This window comes from Hemicordylus capensis, chromosome 1 (genome assembly GCF_027244095.1).
Source record: "Hemicordylus capensis ecotype Gifberg chromosome 1, rHemCap1.1.pri, whole genome shotgun sequence".
Classification (NCBI taxonomy): domain Eukaryota; kingdom Metazoa; phylum Chordata; class Lepidosauria; order Squamata; family Cordylidae; genus Hemicordylus; species Hemicordylus capensis.
In genome coordinates this window covers 8,365,873-8,377,630 of record NC_069657.1, presented here as the reverse complement: position 1 = coordinate 8,377,630, position 11,758 = coordinate 8,365,873, and the positions used below count along the sequence as shown (strand labels likewise).

Below are 11,758 nucleotides of genomic sequence, written 5' to 3'. Positions count from 1 at the left end.
TTGGTATTAACTGAGAATTTCGATTCTGCCTGGTAGTGTCTTGTTAAAACAAAATCCCAATTTTATGGGTTTTCACTGGATATGCTTATTAGTTTGGGCTATGATTGTGCTAGGAAGTCTATTAAACAACATATTTCTGACACTGATTTACAGTTAGAAGTTGCCAAAATCCCAAAAGGTGTTTACCTTGAAGATCAGCTTTTTAACACAAAACCCACTGCATACTTAAATAATATTTCTTTTTCCAAGTTCAGACGGGCGCTATCTTTAGCTCGATTAAATGCGCTCCCTACAGCGGTGCTCCAAGGGAGGTTTAGGGGGGTTCCTTACGCATCCCGACTTTGCCCTTGCGGTTCAGGTGATATTGAGACAACTGAACATGTTATTTTACATTGTGACCTCTACAAGAATGATCGATCAACACTTATCTTGCCGTATCTTGTGATGTTTCCTGGTTATCCAGATGAGTCACTCTTAAAAATTTTATTGTCAAATTTTAATCATTAATACACCAACACAGTGGCTAAGTTTTGTTATATTTTATGCAAATTATGTTCTGTTGTGTGTGATAATGTTTCTGGTCAACGATCGAAATAAAGTATGTTCTGTTCAGCGATACGAAGACGACAATTCAGACCGCGTTTGTTGGCTTGATCCCAGTTGCTGATGCCACAGGAGAGAATATATTTAATTTGATATCTGAGGAGATCAAAAGATGTGGCCAGAATTTAGCTAATTGCATTGGCTTTGCCTCTGATGGTGGCTCGAACATGGTCAGTTGCAAGAACTCCGTCTGGTCAAGACTGAAGACAGCATCTCCCAACTGTTTGCAACTTAGATGCATCTGCCACTCGCTGGCACTGTCCATCCAGAATGCCGCATCAAAGCTCCCCTCGAACATTGGTCACATGCTGGCGGAGATACCCCGCTGGTTCTCCAAGAGTGACTTGAGACGGGAGGCTTATAAGCAGCTGTTCAGCATGATGAACGTCCCGACCGATTTTGCACCAACACGGACTGTCCCCCTCCCCTTTGAAAAAACACCACAGACTTGGTGGTTTGTGTGTGGGAAGGTGATGTACAATATCTTGGTGAATTGGCACGAGCTTCGTGTGTATTTCACAGCCTGTGAAGATGCCCAACCTACATTGGACGTGAAATTCAGAGCAAGGCAGATGAAGGAAATGCTTCAGGACGACAGGAATCGACTGTACTCTGAATTTGCCACACCTGTCGTCCAGGAGTTCGAAAGACTAAACCGCCTTTTCCAACAAACTAAAGCTGATCCACACGACCTGCACAGCCAACTCTTCATTCACCGGAAGAGTCTTGAGAGCAGACTTCATGATGACCGAGGACAAAAACAACCTATTGGCCAAGTGGATTTTGGCATCAAGTTCCTGGCAGCATGCAACACATACCTGCAGCAAAGGAAGAATCGTGCTCAGGCTCATCGGGACATAGTCGGCATTAAGGAAAGATGTCTTTCCATGCTGGAGGAAGCTCTACAACAAGTCACAAAGAGGCTTCCTCCAGCCGGAGACATATAGCAATAGCAATAGCAATAGAACTTACATTTATATACCGCTCTATAGCCGGAGCTCTCTAAGCAGTTTACAATGATTTAGCATATTGCCCCCAACATTCTGGGTACTCATTTTACTGACCTCGGAAGGATGGAAGGCTGAGTCAACCTTGAGCCCCTGGTCAGGATTGAACTTGTAACCTTCTGGTTACAGGGCGGCAGTTTTACCACTGCGCCACCAGGGCAGTGGTATTCATGGGCCTAGAAAAACTCAGCCCCTCAGTGGTTTTGAATCAGGCCACAAGGCCCATGTTTGCGGAGTTGCCCTTTGTGCAGCAGCGGGCAGGGGACAACATCAACGCAATCGAGGAACAATACAGAAAATGTCCTTATGTGGATTGGGCTAAAGAAGAACAATTTCAGCAAGATGGTCTACCTACAGACACCTAGTAGTTCTGGTTCGGTGTACGTGAACATCCAGCTTTTAAAGAGTTCGCCAGCTTTGCCCTCACTTGCCTGGTCACGCTTGTGAGTAATGCAGTGGTTGAAAGGACATTCTCGCTTGTATCCTGCATTAAAACAAAGGCACGAAACAGGATGCAGCTTAATCTGCTTGATGCGATCATGAGGATAAGGGTGGAACTGGTGCTTTCCGGCAAATGCTGCAGAGATTTCACCCCTTCACCCAAAATGCTGCGGAATTTCATGGCAGACAAGGTCTATGCTGCCACAGCCACCACAGCCACACAGGCGGCCGGCAGCGAGAGGTCTACTGCTGATCCTGCCGACCTGGATCTGGACCTTTTCCTGTGATGTGACTTTGACTGGAGAGATCTGGCCACAGTTGCTACCAGTTCATCTGGTGGCTACACAGGGAAAGGTCTTCTCTATTGCTGCCCCAAGACTTTGGAATGCACTCCCTGAGGAGATAAGGGCTTCCCCATCTCTGGCAACTCTTTAAAAGTCCCTACAGACTCAATTTTTCCACCCGTGATTTTTAACTTTTAACTTCGCTGTGGTTTTAAATGGTTTTCAGGTTTTCATTTTTGTTCAAACTTGCTTTATGTTGTTGCAAACCGCCAGATATGAAACTTTGGGGCAGTCTACGAATGTGACAAATAAGATGCCTACCCCTGCCAAACTAGAAGGGTAGTCAATGGCAAATCCCAATGGGAGATGGGAAGAAGAGGAGGTGACAGACCCTGCCAAAGCAGAAATAAATGTATTTTACCCCCCAGGAGAGTACGATACAGACTCTCTGATCCATTACAATCAGGCTGACCACATGGTTCATTCCCAAGAGCCTGAGACTTCCCTCAGACACCGTCTCCATTGCTCAAACCCCTCCAGAGCAAGTCTGCAACATTCCTGACATTCCCACATCAAAATGGCCTAGTCTTGCCCTTTTGGTTACACCGAGAGTGAGAGTTGATTACAGTGTGTGTGAGAGAGAGAGACAGATTTCTTTGATTGGTAAAGGTAAAAGCTTTGATTTAAGGTCTTGCCCACCCATAGGCAGCAATGTTGAGACATTATAGCAGTTGCACAGTACCTAGCTGAGCAAAACTGTGCGTTTCCGTTGGACACATGCTAATTTTGTTGATGGCACTGAAGGTGAAGGAAGCAAAAACCCTGCAAAATATGCAGTTATTCTTGACTGCATGCCCGATCTGAGTCCTTAAGAGCAGATGTCTATAGTGCTCCATTATGTTGATACAAATTTACTGATAGTCTTCCAAGACAAAAGTGGAGAAGGATTATCAGAAACTCTCATATCTGCACTAATAGGATGTGGCCACCATATTAGTGATTGTAGGGGGCAGGGATATGACAATGGGACAAATATGAAGGACCAGCATGCATCTTTCAGACCAACCGCCAAGCCTTTTTCACTCCATGTGGCAGTGTGGAGGTCAGCAGCACCAGTCCTGTCAATCACCTTTTGAAGCCCAAAGAACCACCCTTCAGGGACGAGCTTTAGAATGGAGCAGAGAGTGGCAGCTAAACTGCCTTACTGTAAGCTCAGAATTGTAGATAGGAACGGACAGGGCTAGAGAGAGGATCTCTAGAGAGGAGGGGTCTGTTCTGGGACTGATGGGGTTCCAGGAAGGGACTGGGCAGGGCAGGATCTATGTCTATAGGTGATAGGCGGTCCAACTGTGTGGCTACCTCAGTCATATAGTTTATCTTTCTGTCCAGGTACACTGTGTAGAACATCTGCCAGTGGGTGAAGTCTGTGGCACAATCTTACATTTCACATTATTTACACTTTAGCCAAGCTTTGTTATTGGGAGACATGGCAAAGTAATTCCCAAGCCATTACATTTTGGGGGGTTGTACAGAGAATTTACTGTAAATTCTCAGCTTCAACAAACAGATGGCAAATATTGCGAGCACATGCTCCATCTCTAACTCGGAAGCCATTGTCAGAAACTAATTGGGAATGTCTGAGTGCGAAAGCAATCTGTTACCAGACAGGTGGTATCAGGAATGCCTTGCTGGAAGTAGCAGAAAAATGTGAGGACTCGGTAGCTAGAACTGATGCAGAGCATGGGCGTAGCATCCCTTGGATGTGGGGGTACAAATGTCCCTGGGCCCAAAGGGCTCTTAAGGGCCCTGCTGCCCCGCCCCATCACCATTTCCCATCTATGCGGGGCCTAGGTTTCTCCCCCCTCCCCAGCTGGCAAGTGGGCCAGGGAGAATCCTGCCAGCCGCTGCAGGTAAATAGAGGGGGAAGCGGGGCGGGACTTAGAAGCAGGGGGGCCCCCCAAAACAACTTCATCCCTGGGCTGCCAAGAACCTCCCTTGTTAATGTAACTGCCTTGAGGGTGATTGGCCTGCCCCCCCTAATTTGGGTGAATGTGGGGAATTTAGCTCCGAAGGGGAGACAGTACCAATCAACCTTAATTTGTGCAAGCGTATGAACTCAAGAAAATCAGCTTGAGAGAGAGGTTTGAATTAAATAAAAAAACTAAAATCAGACTAAATTACTATGTAGCCCTAGCTGCTCCAGGTACCCCTTGTATGGGCTAGTGTAGTTGTCTGAACAAATGAACACGCTGAAATAAGCTTCTACATGGAAAAGGCATTGACACGGGGGATACCTGATAACAAAACAGAGGTTCCCAGACATTGCTGGACTACAATTCCAAGCATGATTGGAAACTTCTGACTTAAAGGCCAGAAATCAGGCCAGGCAAGCTGTGCAAGCCAAAGCATGTTTACTCAGAAGTAAGTCCCACTCAGCTTAGGCCTTATTAAGTGTAGGCTTAGGATTGTAGCCTTAGTCTTCTAACCTGCACTATCGCAAAGGCTTTTTCTTAAGAGGGAAAGGTCTTCTTGAAGTGGTTTTATTGCAAAGACATTGTTTTAATACAGCATCTCAAGCACTGCTTGATTGCACTGACACGTTATATGGTTAACCTTTGATATATGTTTAGCTTTATACGGTTTTATAATTGAGAATTGTTTTTATATCTTTTATATGACAATATAAATTTTTGTTTGGCCTTGTTTTTCAGGGTTTTTAAATTTTTAAATTTTAAATTTTAACTTGATATAGGGGTTTTAATCACTTAACTCCCCCCCCCGCCTTGGCCTTGTGCAGGAGGTAGGGAGTTTGTCCCAGCCTTCTCTGCACGAGGCCCAAGAAAGGTTCCGATTGGCCCTTTTGGTCAAGGGGCGGGGTTTCGGCCAGGATCGGCCAATCCCCACCCCATTCTCTTTTCAGTTGGGGCCAGGCAGTCACAGGAGAAGGAGCTCTTTCCTCCCTCCCTCCCTCCCCGGTACAGAGCGGGTCTAGCGACTGGTCGCCTGAAGGGGCCGAGTAGGAATTTTTTGCTCCCAACGCATTGGCCACTGTTGGGGTTTTTTTCGCCTACTCCGTTCTGTGTTCTGGGTGCGTAGTTAGAGTTAGGTCGGCCACAATGGCAGTAACAGTGCGGGCGGGGTGGTAATTTGAGGGTTAGAATATCGGTGAGCACCCTTGGATATGTAAAAGGGTGATTGGTTAATCGCTCCTTTGTGGCCTGTGCGGCACGCGGAAAATAATTGCCATGAAACCTGCTTCAGGACTTCTCCAACCTTTGGGCTGCGCGGTCCGGGGTGGACGAATGCCTAGAAGTATCCAGATCCTCTTACAGAAGGGGGGGTTGGCTTTGAAGGAATTGAGTGGGGCGTAGGTAGGACTTCAGAGTTCTGACCTGCTTCTATTGGCCCGCACTGTTCTCTAAGGGTGATTAATCACCTGATGTTCCAGTCTGCCATGCCTGTGTAATAGTTAATAAAGTTGTGGCCCTTTTCATCCATATTAACTCTACGTGTCTTCTTGAGCTGGGGTCTGGGGACAATGTTTAATTCTTGTTTTAAAATGTTTTTAAATTGTTAATTGTTGTGTTATTGCTTTTAATTTGTTTTAGCTTTTCATTGTTTTACAAGTTTGTTTTAATTGTAAACCGCCCTGAGCGATTTTTGGAAGGGCGGTATATAAATCAAATAAATAAATAATAAACAGTATGAGGTTTGAAGATACAAAACATTGATTTAATATTTGTAGAGATAATATATTGTATTAACATTGGTTTTATTTATACTATATGTTTATATTCCTAGTTTTAAATTTTTATATTTTATCATATTTCATATATACAAACTCCTTGTAATATTTTATTTTTTAGAATTACCTCAGAGGAAGAGCATTTTTTGCTTGAAACATGCAATACTGAATAAACCTATTGAAATCTATGAGCAAGGAGATATACTGAATAAACCTATTGAAACTCTTCAGCACCTTTGGGAGACCTTCCCTCCTTTTAAAAATTTCTGATTTGCGTTGTAGTCCAGCAACAGCTGGAAACCCAAGCTGGATAAACCCTGCAATGCACCCACAGACTTATTCTTAAAAATTCTAGAATAATTGTTTATTGGGCCTGTGTGAAGCTTCAGAAAAAGCTGAGTACTCTGCACAATCCCCCTGGCACCACACAAAGGCAACCATTCTTTTTTTGCAGTGTTGAGCTTTGCCCAGCACTGATGGGAGGGGACTTCTTTAAGGGAAACTGAGCCCCCTTTGGGCCCTTTACCATCTTGGAAGGCATCCATGAAATGCTAGGAAGTGTAGCCCTTCCCAGTGCTTTCCTCCTAGAAATCTGTTCCTGACGGCTCGGTCTCTCTTAAAAGAGTCCTTCCAGCATTGAGGAAAGTGCAGTACTGTGTGGGAGGTCAGCACAGTGGGAAATAGATCCATCTGAAAGGGTGTTTTTTTTTTTTTTAAACCCCTGCTTGAAAAGTAGAGAAGATCACGTGTTTAGATAACAGAACATCACTTCTATTTACACTATAGGAGACCAAAAATCAGAAACATGTCAATGCCGATGTAAAGAGAGGATCGTCATGTTTGGTGGGTTAATGAATATTTCTTTAAAGTTGTTGTTTAACCTTTTATTTCCTTAGTTTTGCTCGATGGCATAGCAAGACTAGAAAGGCCCGATAATTAACTGCCCCCTCGCGCTATTGCTCCAAGATCTCCACTAAGTGTAGAGAGGTTTCACGGTGCCAGAACGGGAAGACCCTTCTGTTGCCCATCTCAGCTCCTTATTGACCTCCATTTTGTACCCCGCCCTGCTCAAGGGGCAGAAGGCAATGACAACAAATAGCAATTCCTGCCAAGGGACATTGCGGGAATGAATGTCCCTAGTGGACCCTGGACTTCCCTCTGGCAGAGAGGGGGAAAGATAGGAGGCAGGCAAGGAAATAGTAGCTGTGTTGGTTTGAGTGTATTACTTTTCGTTCTCGCCTTACATTTTCATTAATCTTACACCTTGGGTCTGTGCAAATTGAGTGCAAACAAAGTTTCCAAATTTATTTCCGAAGTGCACTTTTAAACTCTCAGAAATCAGCGAAGCAGAAAGTATATTATGTGATGTGTTGGTCACTTTGAAAAGCAGGCCATTTTCATCTTGGTCTTATGAGGAGATGTGTGCTGCCAAGAACAAAAGATCAACACCACATTTAGACATTGAATTTGTAGACAGGAAACATGAAAATTCCAGGACTCTTGATACAGTAAGTATTCTTGGTTAGCGGAATTAAAAAAATAAACCCAAACACTTTTTGCTATCTGTACATCTTATTTGGAGGAGAAAAAGAGTGGAGTTGGAATGGAGTAGCCTTAACAAAAAACTTTGAGGAAATAAACTAAAGCATTAGAATTCAAAAAAGCATCTTCAAAATCAAGAGAAGTATCATCTTCTAGGTCACGGAAGGATTGACCACTGTAGCAGCACTTTCCCCTGCCCCTCACGAAGCCTGCCCAGTTGGGTTTTCTGACATGCTAGAGCGTCATTCTCCCCTACCACTTCAGATTTCCCTACTCTCTCCTTCTTTTCCTGATAAACTTCCATGTCGTTGCTCATGCTCAGTCTCCTTGTTTGTAGCCACTCAGTGCCCCATACTTTGAAGAGATGTTTGGATTCGTTTTTTGAGCCTCTTTTTTTTGAGCCATGTAATTCATTGTCTTTAACACATTAAAAATTACTTGTAATTAACACAATTAATTAATGTAAAAAATATATGTTAAAAAAATATGTTTAAGATGTTTTGTCTTTGGCTTTTTCAGCAATGGGAATGCATTATCTTTTTTAAAGCTGATGTTTAAGATTGTTAAGAATTATGTTTAAGATGTCTGAAAGGTTTTTTCTGAACAATTTAATTCATTCTCTTTAAAACATTATGAATTACATTTTTTAAAATTATGTTTAAGATGTTTTATCACAGCCGCAATCCACCCCTGCAAGGGTGGTAGACCTATTAGGATGGTCAGTCCAAAAAGGCTGCAGGACCCAGTGGGATTTCAAAAGGCCTTGGAGGATTTTGATGTTGGTGCAGCCGGTGATTCTGTCGATGCCCTGGTGGGAACCTGGAACAGGGAACTCAACAGGGCAGCAGACACGATTGCTCCCAAGCGTCCCTTCTGACCTGCTGCAAAAATGGCCCCTTGGTATACTGAGGAGCTGCAGGGGCTGAAGCGGTTGGGTAGGCGACTAGAGCGCAAGTGGAGGAGAACTCGGTTCGAATCTGACAGGATTCAGCATGTGACCCATTTGAAGGCTTATGCAGTGGCAGTGCGTGCAGCGAAAAAGAGATTCTGGTCTGTGCGCATTGCACCTGCAGGTTCACGCTCGGCGGAGCTATCCCAGGTTGTGAGGAGTTTGGTTTCTGCTCCATCTACTACTAATCAGTCCCCGGAGTTGCTCTGCTGTGATGCCTTTAATGGGTTCTTTGCGAATAAGATCTCCTGTATTCGGGCTGACTTGGACTCCACTATTTCTGCAAGGTCTATGGAGGAGGTGTCCAGCAATCCCTCTTGCAGTATTAGATGGGATCAGTTTCAGTCTGTGACTCCTGAGGATGTGGACAAGCTGCTTGGGGCGGTGCAGCCTACCACCTGTTCTCTCGATCCTTGCCCGACTTGGCTGCTTCTATCTAGCAGGGAGATTGTTGGAGGTGGCCTGGTTAATATCGTAAATGCATCGCTGAGGGAGGGTGGGGTGCCGCCCAGCCTGAAGGAGGCAATGGTTAGACCACTCTTAAAGAAGCCTTCCCTGGACTCCTTAATGATGGACAGCTACAGTATGGGCTGATTCAATATATGGCAGTTGACGCATCTCCAAGTTTTCCCCAATAGGGAATAATGGCAATTTCAGAAGCTTTGTAACTCTGCTTGGGGGGCACCAGGCTGGGCCATAGTGGGTTGTACTGGGTGGCAATGCCTAATGGGTGGCAGGAATCTGCCACCCAGATTTCAAAGAAATTGGGCAGAGGGGTGATTTAAAAAAAAAAAGGTTGAAATTTATGCATCTTTAAGTTTTCCCCATAGGAAATAATCGGTATTTCATCAGCCCCATAACTCAACTTGGGGGGCCCCTGAGTGGCCCAGAGCGGGCCGTGGCGTAGTGTACATAGGGTGACACCCACTCACAATCCCAGGGGGTAGGGCCAGTTGCTCTCCCCCTGCTAAATAAAGAGAATCTTCACATTTAGAAGGTGCCTCTTCGTCCAGTTAGTAGGGGATTGTGGTCCCTGCTCCTGCTTTTTTCTCCATGTGCCGTATATGCCTCTTGAATGCTGATGCCGATGCTTTGCTTTCATCATCAACATACAGATTCAGCTGTGGGTGCAACCACCATGCCCTTTGAAGAGAAGCTTTTGCACATTCTGCAGTACAAGACATCCAAAGGGTACCCCCCAAATCTGAGTAAATCACAGACATATGTTCCGATTGCTTGCTGGTAAATACAGTCTCATAAGCAGGCATTACCATGTCACTGCACAATATGTCAGCATGCATGCACTTCCAATAATGATTGAAATGTCCACTGCTTCAACATGTTACTTCCTCTGTACAGAGTAGGAAGCAGCTACAGCTGACATATGAAAAGCTATTCACATCAATGCTGTTTCTTAACCATGATTCGGTTATCCTGCTGGATTAATATCCAGGGATATCTTGGATCAATATCCCTGCTGGATCAAGCCCAAGGACCATCAAGTGCAGCACCCTGTTTCCAAGAATGGTCCACCAGATGCCTCTTGGAAGTCTGCAGGAAATACATGTGGCCATGCCCTCTCTCCTCCTGCTGCTGCTCCCCTGCAACTCTTTGACTCGGATGCTGGACTCTTTACCTCAGAAAGGTGCCACTCTGCTCCGTTATTAGGGAAGAATGAGGCTGCAGGTGTTTGGAGAAAGCAAGGCTGCCATCAGGGAGGGACTAGCGATGTATCATAAATTAACATCCTTGAGTCATGGAATAATAATTACCCCACCAAATACTTCAGCAAGAACAAAAAAGAGACTTTTGTTCAGTCTTAAATATGGGCAAGCATTATCCCGATCAGCCACTCTTTACTGGACTAAACTCACATTGGAGGTTTTTTTGTTTTTGTTTTTTTTACTATTTATGCTGTATGACCTGCTGTGAAAGGTGAAGTGGGAGGCAGATGGAGAGGGGGGAAATGCACCACATGTCCTGTCCAGGTGACGTATAGATGTTGTACAGTCCACAGATGGGAAACTTTTCTATATTAAAAATGGAATGCAACGTGCAGTTGTCATGACAGTTCCAGAGGCTGTCGAAAGATTCAATGCTCATCACACTTACCGCGGTGGTCACAATGGCATCTTTAAAACTAGGACAACCTTCAGCAATAAATATTATTGGCCAGGGATAACAAAGGACATAGAGAAATGGGTACATACATACATACTTGTCTAATTACCAGCTGGGTTTCTAGTGTCTTGTATGGATCACTCGTATCAAAAATGCCACCTTGCTTGCTGCTTTCTTTCAAAGGCATGAGGACATAAAAATAGTCCTGCTGGATCAGAGACCCATCTAGTCCAGCATCCCGTTCCATAAACCAGGAGAAGCTCACCGGCAATACATGTGGGCGTGCCCTCTCTCCTACTGCTATTCTGCTGCAGCCGCTACTTTAAGGCATCCTGCCTCTGAAGCCTGAGGTGGCCTATAGCACTCAGACTCACTTCCATTGATAGACCTCTCCTCCATCAAGGCTTGTGGCTGTCACCACATCTGGTGACAGATAAATCCACAAGTTTAGTATGCGTTGTTTAAAAATGTACTACTTCTTGTTGGACAAGAATTTCGTGTCAATCTATTTCAAGGGATGATTGCTGATTCTAGGTCTATGTGAAATGTGGAAATCACTCCCTCTATCAACTTTACCAATGCATCGCAGACCCGCATCAGATTATATGTAAAGTTTTGTTCACAGTGTCATTCCCAAAGGCTCCCAATCTGTTTAACCATCCGTTGAAATTTACCTCGGTTGCTATGAAATCAAGGTTTTGATTACGAAGACTTGTGATTTCTTAATCAACCACTTGTGATTTGTGCCAGAGGTCTGGTGTTCCCACTAATGCTGATCCAGAGCTGCATAGTGTCCAAGTGAGTACCAATTAACCATTATTGGATGAATTACAGTATGCTCAGCACATGATGAGAGCATTCAAGTACACCGCCTTCAGGAGATGAACATTTCCTCCCCCCGCCCCCGTAACCACCATGGCCAGTGCTAGGAGTTTTGTGCCCCTCCTACAACCATTATATTAGTGCCCTCTCCCTCATTAATACTAATGCCAGGCTATACCACCCCCCTTTCCCCAACTCCTTTACGAACTCTCGGTTTGTTCACACTGTGCTACGTTACTCAGTA

At 44.7% G+C, this 11,758-nt stretch overlaps 1 long non-coding RNA gene across 2 annotated transcripts in view; it reads right to left on the bottom strand.

Annotated features, from left to right (window-relative positions):
* Positions 1–468: 468 nt before the first annotated feature.
* Positions 469–11,758, bottom strand: part of LOC128339247 (uncharacterized) — a 58,953-nt gene continuing 47,663 nt past the window's right edge. The window contains exons 2-3 of one of the 2 annotated variants that reach the window (XR_008312924.1): positions 1,966–2,094; positions 469–1,421 (exon numbers count right to left, since the gene is read on the bottom strand). This is a non-coding gene — a long non-coding RNA (uncharacterized LOC128339247). The remainder of the gene's footprint in view (positions 1,422–1,965; positions 2,095–11,758) is intronic. The other variant, XR_008312923.1, reaches the window with a different exon arrangement.